This window comes from Pinus tabuliformis, chromosome 9 (genome assembly GCF_031772625.1).
Source record: "Pinus tabuliformis cultivar Carrire ecotype Pingquan chromosome 9, CPIR1, whole genome shotgun sequence".
NCBI classification, from domain to species: Eukaryota; Viridiplantae; Streptophyta; class Pinopsida; order Pinales; family Pinaceae; genus Pinus; species Pinus tabuliformis.
The window spans coordinates 1704196850-1704210353 of NC_142307.1; positions in this window are offsets into that span (position 1 = coordinate 1704196850).

The window sequence follows — 13504 nt, forward strand, 5'->3', positions numbered from 1 at the left end:
GACTTCGACCAAAGTTGTGCCACCCATCATTCTTGAACTAATGATAAAGTCGCCAAAGGGAGTAGTACACAAATCGACATTTAATCCTCGTGCCAGAGTAGCACAACATTATAATATAGTGGAGGATCTGGCCCAATCGCCATCCACTATGTCGACACTTGAGGTATTGCAAAATTGCCCCTCCCAAAAGTAGGATTTATTATCGGCGATAGGTGGGATTGACCCAACAGATTCCAATCTTGTGTCCTTTAATCACAAAGGATATGACCCTCAGTTACCAGCTCAACTAGCTTTCCTTATTCAAGTGAAAGCCCTCAACAAAACTGTTCATCGAACAATTATTGATGAGGGGGCATCTACATGTATTATGTCAATGAGTTGCTGGAAAACTTTAGGATCTCCACCCTTGTCATGATCTTCGACGACATTAAAAGCATTTGATGGACGAACATACACCCCATATAGGATTTTAAGTAACTTGCGAGTCGAACTGGGGGGCAAAACAGTAGAAATTAATGTTGAAGTTATCGATGGAAACCTCGATTACAACATCCTACTGGGAAGGCCATGGATTTATGCTATGGCTGCTGTTGTGTCGACATACTTCAGAAAGATTGCATTTCCTTTTCAAGGAGGGATTACAATCGTCGACCAACAAACCTTTCTCCCCAACAGTTCACAAGTTACGGGAAGCATTTCAATGATCCACTGAAGCAATCATCCACTTCAAAATATCGGAGTAGGCCTCCTAAAAGACCCTGCCTTAATGGGTACTTTCGCCCTACCGCCTCCAAGTAATCTGGCAGAAGTGGCCACGGTGGAAAAGTGTAATATGATACCTTCTATATCTAAAAGATTCAGAAGATTCCTAAACATTTTGAAAACATGGATCATCGCCATTTTAGAAATATTGTAGCAATCAATTTTCTTGGCCTGGGGGGAAAACCCAAATCAACACTCATCGAGTGTTTGGATAGATAGGTCTAAGGAATATGGCACCTCTTCAAATCCTTGGTCGCATGTAGATTCTACAGACGAAGGAATCAATCCGTCAATGATGATAGGAGAGGCACCATGGGAAGATTACCACCATCATTCCCATCTTCCGGATTACCACGAAGATTATTCCAGCAACCTTAATCATCCTTCATTTTTTGATTTTCTATCAAATACTGTAAATACGGTGGATTATGAGGATAGTTCTTTTACTGTGTCAACCTCATTAAAAAATGAAACGACTCCCTTTCCAAATCGAGTCTTTGATTACGATCTCGTAAAATCCAAGTCGAGTCTTTCAAAGATCTCGAAGGTAAACCTTCATTCCAACCACTGTGTTGAATGCAATGAAGCTTGGGGGGCATGCACCTCGATTTGCGTTATTATGCTGGGGGCATGCAAACTTATCATGAGTAGTGTTACCACAGGGTTCAAGCTCATTAAAAAATAAACCCGCCACAAGCAGTTTTATGCAAAGTTCAAGCTCGTTAAAAATTAAACCTGGCAATGAGAAAATGTTCCACCAGAGTTTAAGCTCATTAAAAAATGAACCAATTTCCAGTAAATAACCATTGTGAATGCATTATCATCAGCTTTTGAGCCTTGGTCGTGTTCTCATCATCACCTCCACTCTGTTTTAGCCGATCATTCACCCCCATTTGATTGTTTACTCCTTTTGAGGAACAACTGCAAAGAGTGATCCTGTTAGCCATCCTTGTGACACTGCCATGATTGGAAAATTCCAAACATTACCTGGAATCAACTGCTACCTGAAATTATCACTCGTTCCTCAAAAAATGAGTCTCCTTTAAGCTCTTTTCATCTGACTCGTAAAATATGAAAATATTGCCGAGCAGTTGGCCTCTCCAGCTCGTTAAAGCTACCGGGAGTGCTATCCCTCCTCTAGATTTTAATATTTTTGGACCTGAGGGATTATTACACAAAAAGATCGAGTGCTTGTCTTGTTCGGCTCGTTAAAACTATCGAAAATTCATCCCTTTCGTATTATTTTATACTTTTTCGGACTTAAGGGATTACATGACGAAAAAGGATCACTAGAGTTTCCTTTCCGTCCCTTTTCAGACTCTCTAAAATTGGAAAAGGACCGAGTTGTCTTTGTCGTTAAACTCGTTAAAACCAATAGCGACAAACTTGTCCATGCAGACAAGAACGAGTTTCACTGTCGCTAGGCTCGTTAAAACATAGTGACGGGTTTGCCTGAAGGGAAAATTATAGAACAAGCATATGTTATCCTCCTCAAGCTTGATAAAAATAAAGAGGTACTAGTCAGCAATGACTGGGGAAAAATTGGGAAGAAAACTTGAAGAAACTTTATTGGTAGCAAGTTGCTCTTGAACATGACACTTTCACTCCGCATCCGAGTCGGGTTGGGTTATTCCGTTCACCGGTCATATCACCATTGGTCCATCGCACCATCCATATTTGGGGTTAACGCTACCAATCCATGTCAGTGTTGCCGGTATGTTCAAGAGAAGTTGCTTAGAGAATTCACATGTGTCTCATCCGCTGCAATACATTTACGCTCCATTCTTTCATGATCGCCACCCTGAACCCTGTATCATCAGATCGTTTTCACCTCCAAAATCATTTACTCTGTTCTATGTCATAGATGTGGGATTCATTAAGGCCCTCCTACGACCGGTCGCTTCTTGTCGACATCAGCGCATTATCCAAGAAGTTGACTTAGGAACAACCCTTCCAGTACTTTGAAGCTTGCATGCCTTAATGGCAAGTTTCTCACTTCCGGCGACAGGTTTACATCAATGGCCTTCGACCAAAAGATTTTGCGTGGTGTTCAACGCCAAGTCCCTTTTTCACACCACGCGAATTGTACTGTAGTACCTTGAGGGTCATCATCATTATCGGTGATTCCTCTCGCACCTGTTAACAGCTTTCATCATTGGCTGGTAATCAGGCGATGTCTTTCCATGTTCGACTCCAGAACATCTTTCACATGGATCGACTTGTACTTCGAGTGAAGATTGGACGAGTTTGAAGACCCCGGATCTAGTTTCATCCATCTGGGCTACGATATATTCGGGAAAATGAAGACATCAAATGTACATCATTGCTACATAGACGATCATCCGAATCAAAGGATGATGGCTCTATCAGAATCATCAGTCTGCCACACAGATGTTTGTTTGTCTTATGTACATGAAAATGAATTTATAAAGCTGAGCATGGGAATGCCCACCTTAGATAGATCATGAAAAATATTATGAAGACAATGTATTGTATTGTATCTTATTATAGGTCGCCTTCCAACTCGAAAAAACTTCGGATCCTCATGATAAAGCATTTCACCCTACATCAAAAGATTAACGACCTCATGCTTTAGGGGGCAACTGTTATAGACATTTTTGGGCACTGCAACCCTAATCATACATGTCCATAAACCAAGGGCTCCTAAGTCCCTAAAAGTGTTGCTTCACACCCTAAAGGAACAAGGTCAGCTGATTACATCATCTCCCAGAAGTTCTCCACAGAAAACTACTCAGAACTGGTCAAAGCTGGACCATACAAACTGCCTAGTGCAGAGGGTGCGATGCATCTCACCTGCTCAGTGTAAAGGGTGCGATGCATACTGGAAATCCCTTCTGTAGGGTGCGATGGGTGAGAGTAGACAAATGGCAGAGACAGTTTGCAAGGTGGATCGTCATGGAATCTTCCAGAAACTTCTCCTGTGACACTTGCCTCTCTGAATTCACCCAGGGATGAGTAAGAGATCATCAATCTCCAAGTGGAATCAAGAACTATCAGAGAGAGGACAATAATCAAAATCCCAGAAGCTGACTCACCCCCCTGCAATCATCTATATATGGATCCCTCATCCCAGAGATCCAGAGGCTGGAATTTTGTATTTTGTAAGGAAGTGCTGTTGGTTTCTTGGTGGAATATCATAGTGTTGGGTGATCTAAGCTTTTCATGAGGTGAAGAAGGGCTTTCATGCTGGGAGGATGACGCTGGGTCAGATTAATGGGTTGTAATACTCTCTTCTAATATTTATATCAATAAAGCTATTCAAGTTTTCCTCCACATTCTTGTATGTCTGATAGTATATGCATTTGTGTGGTCAATATATATCTGGTCCTATATTGTTTATGATTGTAGATCTATGCACTTTGAAGGTATTATGCTGCTTTGACTTTACAGGTACTCTTTAAAGCGGAGTGGTCAAGGGAGAAGCGGCAAAGACCTGTCGGTGAGGAGAAGGAACAAGTGAAGAACCGAGCGAAAGATCGAGGTTGGTATTCTTTGATCCTCTCCTATCTACTTCTCATAAAAGTAACTTTAATCTGTTTGTTTCTAAGATAGCTACCCGTCTTAGTGGGACTAGCAACTCTGCATAGACACTAGATTTCCCGATAACAGAGTGTCGCGCTTGTCATTTGCACCATCGATCAGTTAGGTTGAACATGTGTGTTTGGGTGGTTTGAGTCATCTTGTCATCAAGTCATGAGAGCATGTTTGCATGATCACTTATGCATCTTTCGATTGTTCACACACTTAGTCATTTTTGCTAAACTTCTGACGACTAGACCCCCCTCTAACAACCGAACCATCACCTCACCATCGACTCGATCGAATGTCACCCAGAACAATGCATAAGGACCAAGCAAGTATTTCCAAGTTGCACTGATTGCAAGAAATTCAATCAGCTCTCATGCTGCCCACCCGGATAGTCGGACCCAACAGCCACCCCAGGACTGAGTCCCCTCACAAATTGCATAGAGGCTGTTGACCTTGCCCGCTCTGCTAACTGAGGAAATTGTGTAGACATGCTAGATAGACACCAAGTGCCCATCCATGTCTCCCTCAGAAAATTGCGCAGTTTTCACAGTCAATCCTCCCGACAGTCGACCAACTGCTCATCCAAGAAATTGTGCAGTTTTCATGAGCAGGACTTTTGGTGGAAAACAATCTTCTTAGCTCAGAAACTGCGCAGAGATGATCAGCAGGCCAACCTGTCAGCCTCAGTGCATTTTTTCTCACCAGCATCTCCTAGCAGCAAACTGCTAGTTCCCTCTAGGAATTACGCAGTTTTGGCTGCCAATGACCTAGCATCCAACTACCAATTCCCTCTAGGAATTGCACAGTTTTGGTTGCCAGGCTCTTGGGCAGTTCCTCCAAAAAACTGCGCAATCTCTGCCTACTGACCCTTCTTGCAACTCGACCTATTCCTCCATAAAATTGAGCAAATTTGGCCTTCTACTCGCTCGTTCCGGAAACTACGCAGATCTTGCCTACCTTGCCTTCCTATAACCCGGACTGTTCCTCCCAAAATTTGCACAATTTTTCCTTCCAGCCATGTCAGACCTTGCATATAGTCACTGTCGACTTGGATCACCCATCTCCATCATTCGGTGACTCTTGCGCAATTTTCATTAGCAGTGCCCGGACCCATCATCCCGCTTCACAACCTTGCTGCCTCTCCTAGTCACCTGCATTCGAAATGATCATGTGTCATGGTAGACTAGGAGGTTTTGGATTTGATGTCATCTCATCATGAGTGACTACAGGTACAGGTACACCAACAAACATGGTGCGATGATGAATGGGATGAACGAAGGGAGCACATGCAGAAGGACAGGTTCACCAATGGACGAACGAACGATGCATGCGAAGAGATGTGCTCATGAATGGATGATCATGCAAAGATGTGTTTGTGGACGAATGGACAAGAAAACATGCAAGATGTGCTCACCAACAGATGAATGAATGAACATGCACCTTTGCAAATAGATGAGCCTGTCAAGCCTCCAACCATGTAAGCAAATAACAACATGCCAAAGCTTCATCAAGCAAACCAAAGACCATCGAAGACTCCGCGAAGTTCACCATGCGGAGGTGAAGCTTTGATACACCATGAAGACATCCATCACCCAACATCACTGTAGCTCAACATACACTCCAGCAGCAGAATGAATGTACTAGCACTGTCATGTCGAGTCATGTTGCCCACATCTCTACTATGGGCTATGTTGTCAATAAATGTAATGTAACGTGGATGTCCAAGAGACCTACTTGTTGTACAAAGAGTCATGTAAATTCGAAAATTCATGGAAGTCAAACAATCATGAGGGTAGTCAAACAACCACAAGGGTCAGTTTCACCCTTGGCTATAAATACCCCCCTCATTTGTACATGAAGGAATTTTCACCTCAGCTTCTCCACATAGCCAAGAGAGTCTGTAATCTTTCCTTTGAGGAGTAAGTAGTGGCTCTAATGCCCTCACACGAGGTAAGTGATGTATGGTGTAACGATGTGTCTTGGAACTTTCGCTTAATTCAGAAGCCTGCTAACATGCCAACACGTTTTCACACATGTATTGTAATTGTTGTAAGGCTAATTTTTAACACTTTTGATGCTTGTTTCTTTAACCTGTGTTCTACATTTGAACTATTTCACTTGTTTTAATACATAACCTATTAATGGAAATGTGTCATATATGCTATTAACAATGTCTCTCCCATGTAGACTGCTCTCTCGGACATCAGAAAAACCTTTCACATAAAACTTGTTGTAACAACCGTTGCACTTGTGTGGACTCATCCGCTGAGTGTTGTACGTGTTATCTTACCTTGTGTGTTGTGACTTCCACATCCGTGTGGATTGCTCCTCCGGAAGCTATGCACGTGGATTCACTACCACCCTCTCCCTCTACATGTGAAAGAGCCATTGACACAAGTGAAACTTACTCTCACTAGGCATGCGAACCTCACTTCTTGAAGACAAAGCAGACCACTCTCCTATGCTAACAAGCAAGAGTTGAGGAAAATCCTTAAGATCATGGCAACCGGGCCATCTTACTGCATGGGACTCCCACACCAAACTATGTGAGGTCTAGTTGGTACTTCATACCGGGGTGATCCCCTGAATTTTGATGGATCTAGCACCGTCAACATTTCTGAAGCTAGAAGGAGGGAAGCCAGTTGTATATGGCTGAAATTCCCCTCATACTCATTCATCAACCATCTGGTCAAGGTAGTAACTCGCACTCCCTCTCACTTACATGTGACTATGCAGTTGGTTATTCCCCACCTCCTAGAATTGAACACGAGATTCCATATCATCATCTTCGCTCTGTTCATCCCATCACTCACTAGTTTGCGAAAGCATTCGAACTGATCCCAGACAGACAACATCTTCCACGCGCATCTAGGAAGCTGAAAGCCAATCCCACAAGAGTTGTTGTATCATCGATGGAAGAAGCAGTCCTTGCCACACTTGAAGGTCTAGGAGAAGATATTAAAGACGGAGTGAAACCTCTGATCTTCTGGCGAGGCGAACAAGACACTCTTGTGATCTTGGGATCAAAATTCAGTACAGGAGGTGGAGGGGAAGGTAGCGGAGGCGGTGGAGGTAGAGACGAACCAACAGAGTCTAAGCCAGAACCATCAGACTCCGAGAGAGAGGAAGAGGACAAAGAAGAAGAAGAGATGGTTGACACAAATCTTGAATTGATGACTCAGGGACCATTGGCTCTCCTGACCATTCTGCACAAGATGCCAAGGCGAGTAGAGAGAATGAACATCTAGTTTGATCCTGACAGCACGGTGAATGCAGAAGACCACTTAGACAACTTCTACCTACAACTGCAGACCCTTGAGGTACGTTATGATGATGTAACATGTATATTGTTCCCATGTACCTTGGATGGTCACGCAACTGCTTAGTATCATACCCTTCCACCAAACTCTATACAGAACTAGGTTGCATTCAAACGCATGTTCCTTGAGAAGTTCGCTGATGACAAGACCCCAACCATGCTACTAAAAGAGTTGGGAAGCCTCAAGATGGAGGGAAAAGAGAAAGTAAAAGATTTCAATCATAGGTTTACATGTATATTGAATAAGTTCACAACAGACACTAAACCTCATGACTCCATCACCATTGGTTACTACACGTCCACACTACCGACCAGCATCACGCAGTTCATCAAGCGAGCTACGAAACCAATAGTGTTGGAAAACTGTGAAGAGGCCATCATTGTTAAGAAAGACCTACGTACAGTTGGAGTCATCAAGGATGACGAATCAACAAAAGGCTCCAAGGATCTGAGTAGGAAGTCCCAAGTAGTGGCGAGTAAGGGCATAGACAAGGAAGCAACTAATATTGAGACCCTCACTTGTCTTATCAAGAGCTTGACCACTGAAGTGTCCAAACTCAAACAACTCAAAACAGATACATTTGCAAGTAGTCACCAACCCAGGTAGAGACAGGCAAGAAACTCATCAAGCACCAACTAGTTTGTTTTGAAAACTGCATAGAATCCTGTGTTCCAGCTCGAACAATGTGCAGATCTGTTGTGGGGAAAAATGCCTATACAGGACGATCCTATCCACCTAAGGTGTGACAGCGCCTTAGCAACAAACAGATACAGCTATTATGATTTCTTCCTTTATGAAATGTGAAAGAGGGGAAATCGGTAGACTTACCGTTGTCTTCCGGTTGTCCCTCGATCTAAATCCTCTTCTCTTTGGGTGTCCACAGCTACTTGCCTCCTCGCTTGCTCAAGAGAACAGCTACTTGATTCCCACGAGATCACAAGAGAACAACTACCTGTGAAAAGAGAAAAACTACCTGTGACAAGAGAACAACTACTTGCGACAAGAGAAGAACACCAAACAAAGGCAAATATTCTTATTCATAAATGATTCAGGATTAGAAGTAAATCAAATATACTAATGCAAATCATACAAAATACACCAGCATATAGGAAAGAACCAAGATAGATTTATTGATTGATAACAAGGTTCAGGAAGAGATACAACCCATAGGGCTCCAATCCAGCATCTCCTTCCCAGCAGAATGGAATTCCTTCTTCAGCTCCCTTCAAAGCATTAAGCACCCAATGATCCAACCTCAAACCAACAGCAATTCTTTGCAATAACAAAATTCCAGCCTCCTTTGACCTCATGGAGAGAGATCTATATATAGGAGTTTTGGAGAGAGGATGAGTCAGCTTGAGGCTGGTATGAAACTGACTAGTGTCCTCTCCCACTTCAGTTCTTGAGTCCACTTGGAGGTTCTTGCTTCCACTTGGAGATTTGGAACCTCTTACTCATCACCAGTTGAATTCCTTGATGCAAGTGTCATTTTGGAAGCTTCCTGAGCATTGACACCTTGAGAAATGAGCCTGCCACTTGTCCAGTTACGCTCAGCGCAGGTAGCCTTTGTTGCAGTTGACATTCAACGCAGGTAGACAGTGGAGCAGTTGACATTCAGTGCAGATGCTCAGTGGAGCAGTTGACATGATCCAGAATTGCCTTGTTTTTGAGTGTTTTCAGGTGGAGAACTTTTGTGAATTGCTGTGGTTTGCTGGCCTTGTTCCTCTAGGGGTAGGAACAACATGTTTAGGGACTTTGGATCCCTTGATTATTGACATTTCATGCTCAGTGATGCAAGGCACAAAAATGTCTATAACAGTTGCCCCCTAAAGTATGAGGCCGTTTATCGGGTGAAATGCTTTATCCAGGAGGGTCCGAAGTCCATCCATTTGCTGGGAGGAGACCTGTAATAAGATACAATACAATACATTATGATTCATACTGCTTTCATGATCTGGCTGAGGCGGGCATTCCCATGCTCAGCTTTATAAATTCATTTTTGTACATAGCACAGACAATCGTCTGATGGTAGACTGATAATTTTGGCGAAATTATCATCCTTTGAGTAGGATGATCATCTGCTGTAATGATGTACATGACAAATGTCTTTATCTTTCCTGAATATATATCGCAGCCCGGATGGATGAAACTAGATCCGGGGTCTTCAAACTTGTTCGATCTTCACTCTAAGTACAAGTCGATCCATGTGAGAATTGCGCTGAAGTCGAACATGGAAAGACATCGCTTGATTACCGGTCAATGATGTAAACCGTTAACAAGTGCGAGAGGAATCACCGATAATGATAATGACCCTCAAGGTACTGCAGTACAGTTCACGTGGTGTGAATACAGGACCTGGCGTCGAACACCACGCAAAATCTTCTGGTCGAAGGTCATTGATGTATACCTGTCGCCGGAAGTGAGAAACTTGCCATTGAGGCATGCAAGCTTCAAAGTACTGAGGGGGTGTTCCTAGATCAACTTCTTGGATAATGAGCTGATGTCGACAAGAGGTGATCCGTCAAAGGAGGGCCTTAATGAATCCCACATCAGTGACACGGAACGGAGCTAATGATTTTAATGGAGATGAAAATGATCTGTGACATATGATTCAGGGTGGCGGTCATGAATGGATGAAGGATAATGTATGGCAGTGGATGGGACCCGGTTGACTCTTTCTGAACGACTTCTCTTGAACATATGGTGACACTGATGCGATGGATCGGTAGCATTACCCCAAATATGGATGGTATGGCGAGACCATGGTGATGTGACCGGTGAATGAAACAACCCAACCCGATTGTGGTACAGAGGAAAAGTGTCATGTTCAAGAGCGACTTGCTACCATCAAAGTTTTCTTTAGTTTTCTCCCAAATTTTCCCCAGTCATTGCTGACCAATACCTCTTTATTTTTGTCAAGCTTGAGGAGGATAACATATGCTTGTTCTATAACCTGCCCTTCAGGCAAGCCCATCGCTATGTTTTAACGAGCCTAGCGATAGTGAAACTCGTTCTCGTCTAAAGACAAGTTTGTCGCTATTTAGTGATTTTAACGAGTCTAACGACAAAGACAACTCGGTCCCTTTTCATTTTTAGAGAGTCTGAAAAGATACATAAAGTTAACTCCAAAATTCCTTTTTCATCATCTAATCCCTTAAGTCCGAAAAAGTGTAAAACAATACAGAAGGGATGAGTTTTCGATAATTTTAATGAGCTGAATAAAACAAGCGCTCGACCTTTTTGTGTAATAATCTCTCAGGTCCAAAAAGATTAAAATCTAGAGGAGGGATAGCACTTCCGGTCCTTTAACGAGCTGGAAGGCCAAGACTCGGCAATCTTTTCATATTTTACGAGTCAGTTGAAAAGAGCTTAAAGAAGACTCGTCTTTTGAGGAACGAGTGATAAACAGTGTTAGCAGCTGATTCCAAGTACAGGTTGGAATTCTCCAATCACGGCAGTGTCACAAGGATGGCTAGGTGAAATCACTCTTCGCAGCTGTTCCTCAAAATGGGTAAACAATCATATGGAGGTGAACGATCGGCCAAATGAAAAGTGGAGGTGGCAGGTGCAAACACGACCAAGGCTTTTATGGCTGATAAATTTACGATCACAGTGGTTATTTACCGGGATAGGTTCATTTTTTATTTAAAAATGAGCTTAAACACTGGAGGAAACATTGCTCACTGCTTTTATTTATTTTTTAACGAGCATGAAGACCGCGTTAAAACTGCTCGGATCTTGCGTTTATTTTTTAACGAGCATGAACTTTATGCAAAAACTGCTCGATTATCCAGTCATAAGATAAGAGTGTCTCATCAAGATTCTATTTTTTATGGAGCTTCATCTCACTAAGCTTTGCTCCCCATCCTTTCTTTATGCAAGTTAGGAAACGGCTAACCCAAAAAAAACAGATAAATAACCGCTCTTTGCTTGCACTCCAAAAGGTTTGCATGCCCCCAGGTATAAAGTATGATTTCAAAGCTACCCCTACTTCAATTCCATCGAAACTTTCGTTTCACCGGGAGAGGCTTACCTCTTTCAGGTTACCCAAAGATTGTCTCGTTAATCTTTCAAACAAAACACTTCCTCGGCAATGTCTACCGAAATAGACAGAGGTGAGTGATGACCCCCGCCCTCTCACATAACTTTGACAAGAGAATCTTATTCTAGAACAACCCCTCTTCCAACCACGGACGGGGTACGGACTAGTCATATTCTCCCGCGGAAACCTACCCTATACCCAAAGTTTCCCTGCCGAAGCAGGCCAGGACGCATGCCCCCTGGGTTCCAGTCATATCCTCCCGGATTACTCGCGCTCATCAGGAGGACGGACCGTGGGTTGAGACACTTCTTGCGTGAATAGACCATTTAGGGATGGTACATGACTATTTGCGATGCGTGATCCGGGGAATGAAAGTTGGTCTACGAGCTTGACCATTCTTCCTTCATGCGGAAAACACATTACTCTAAAGAGTGATGAGACGATGGCTCTCATGCAATATATATAGTCTCGTCCAAGGAGTAGGTTATAATCCAAGGGTCCTTGAATGACCATCACGTTCATTTGAACGGTCTTCCCTTTCAATGTTGTTGGCACATTGGGGAGGATCCCTAAAGGGCGACTGGTTCCCTTATCAAAGCCTGATAGATTTCTCATTTCAGGCAAAAGCGCAGGTGAACCAAGCGCTTTCCAAGCAATAGAGGAAAGGATACTCACATATGACCCTTCATCAATAACTGTACCAGCCATTACCATTCTGTATATTTGGACGATAATTCTGAATGGTATGCTAGCTGGCAAGCGGGGTCTGCCTAGTTGGTTCCAGTCGAAGGACACAACCAGGTTGCTTGGTGGTGGGACCGAGTATACGACCGGATATCGCTCTGATGAACTTCCTTCCTGCGATAAAGGAATGGTGGCATTGCCCCCTTGATCATCAGAGTCAGTGCTGATGAAGAGAACTTGGACGGTGTCGTCTTTATTCTCCTCTGTGATGGTGTCATTCGAAGATAGAGCCTCTGAAGGCAAAACCGGGTCAACTGCCGTTTCAACCTTTTGACTTTCGTCAGGTATGGATCCAGACGGTTCATCTTCAATGACAGGTGCTTCGGCTGACCACCTGGGCGGGTCAACCGGATTCTCAACTAGCGAGGGACTTGGCAAGAGTTTTTGATATCCAGGAGGAAGATGCGCTCGTAAAATCGGGCGATCTTCCAGAACTCTTTTTGCCTCGTCTAAGAAGGGACAACGGTGGATGGCGTGATTGCCTTCACACAGTCTGCAGGGAAATTTAGCTTTCCCATTTTGTCCTGGGGCTTCACTCCCACTAGTTGACGGTGAACAGTCGACATGGTTATCAGAGGTCGATGTTATCGAATTGTGCAAACGGGGGGACCAGTCTCTTAGTATCCGGGGGATACAGGGACAATCTCTATGGAAGTGGTCTCCCTTGCATATGACACATGGCGATTTAGGCCTTACGAGTGCTGTGTGTGGATTTCTGTCAGATGACACTTGTTTGCCCCCAGTCGCCTTAGGCTCCTTCTTCTTCTTCTCTTTCTTCTTCTTCTCCTTCTTCTCCTTAGGAACTCGGTTTTTTGATTTACCAGTTCCGTCAAGTGAAGAGGAAGGAGGAGAAGAAGATGAAGTAGAAGGCTGGGAGGCAACTCTTGTCTGATCTAACTGTTGACTCGACTGTTCAGGAATGGTGGTATTCTGAACGACATTGGTTGAAAAGAGCCAGACTGGTAGGCCAATTGTCAATCCTGGAAGCGACAATGTGGCCATGTGGGGCGCACCAACATCTCCCCAATAGGAGAAGGGACTAGGATTTCCACCAAGGGGAATTCCTTGGTTGGTGTGCTCCATCTTT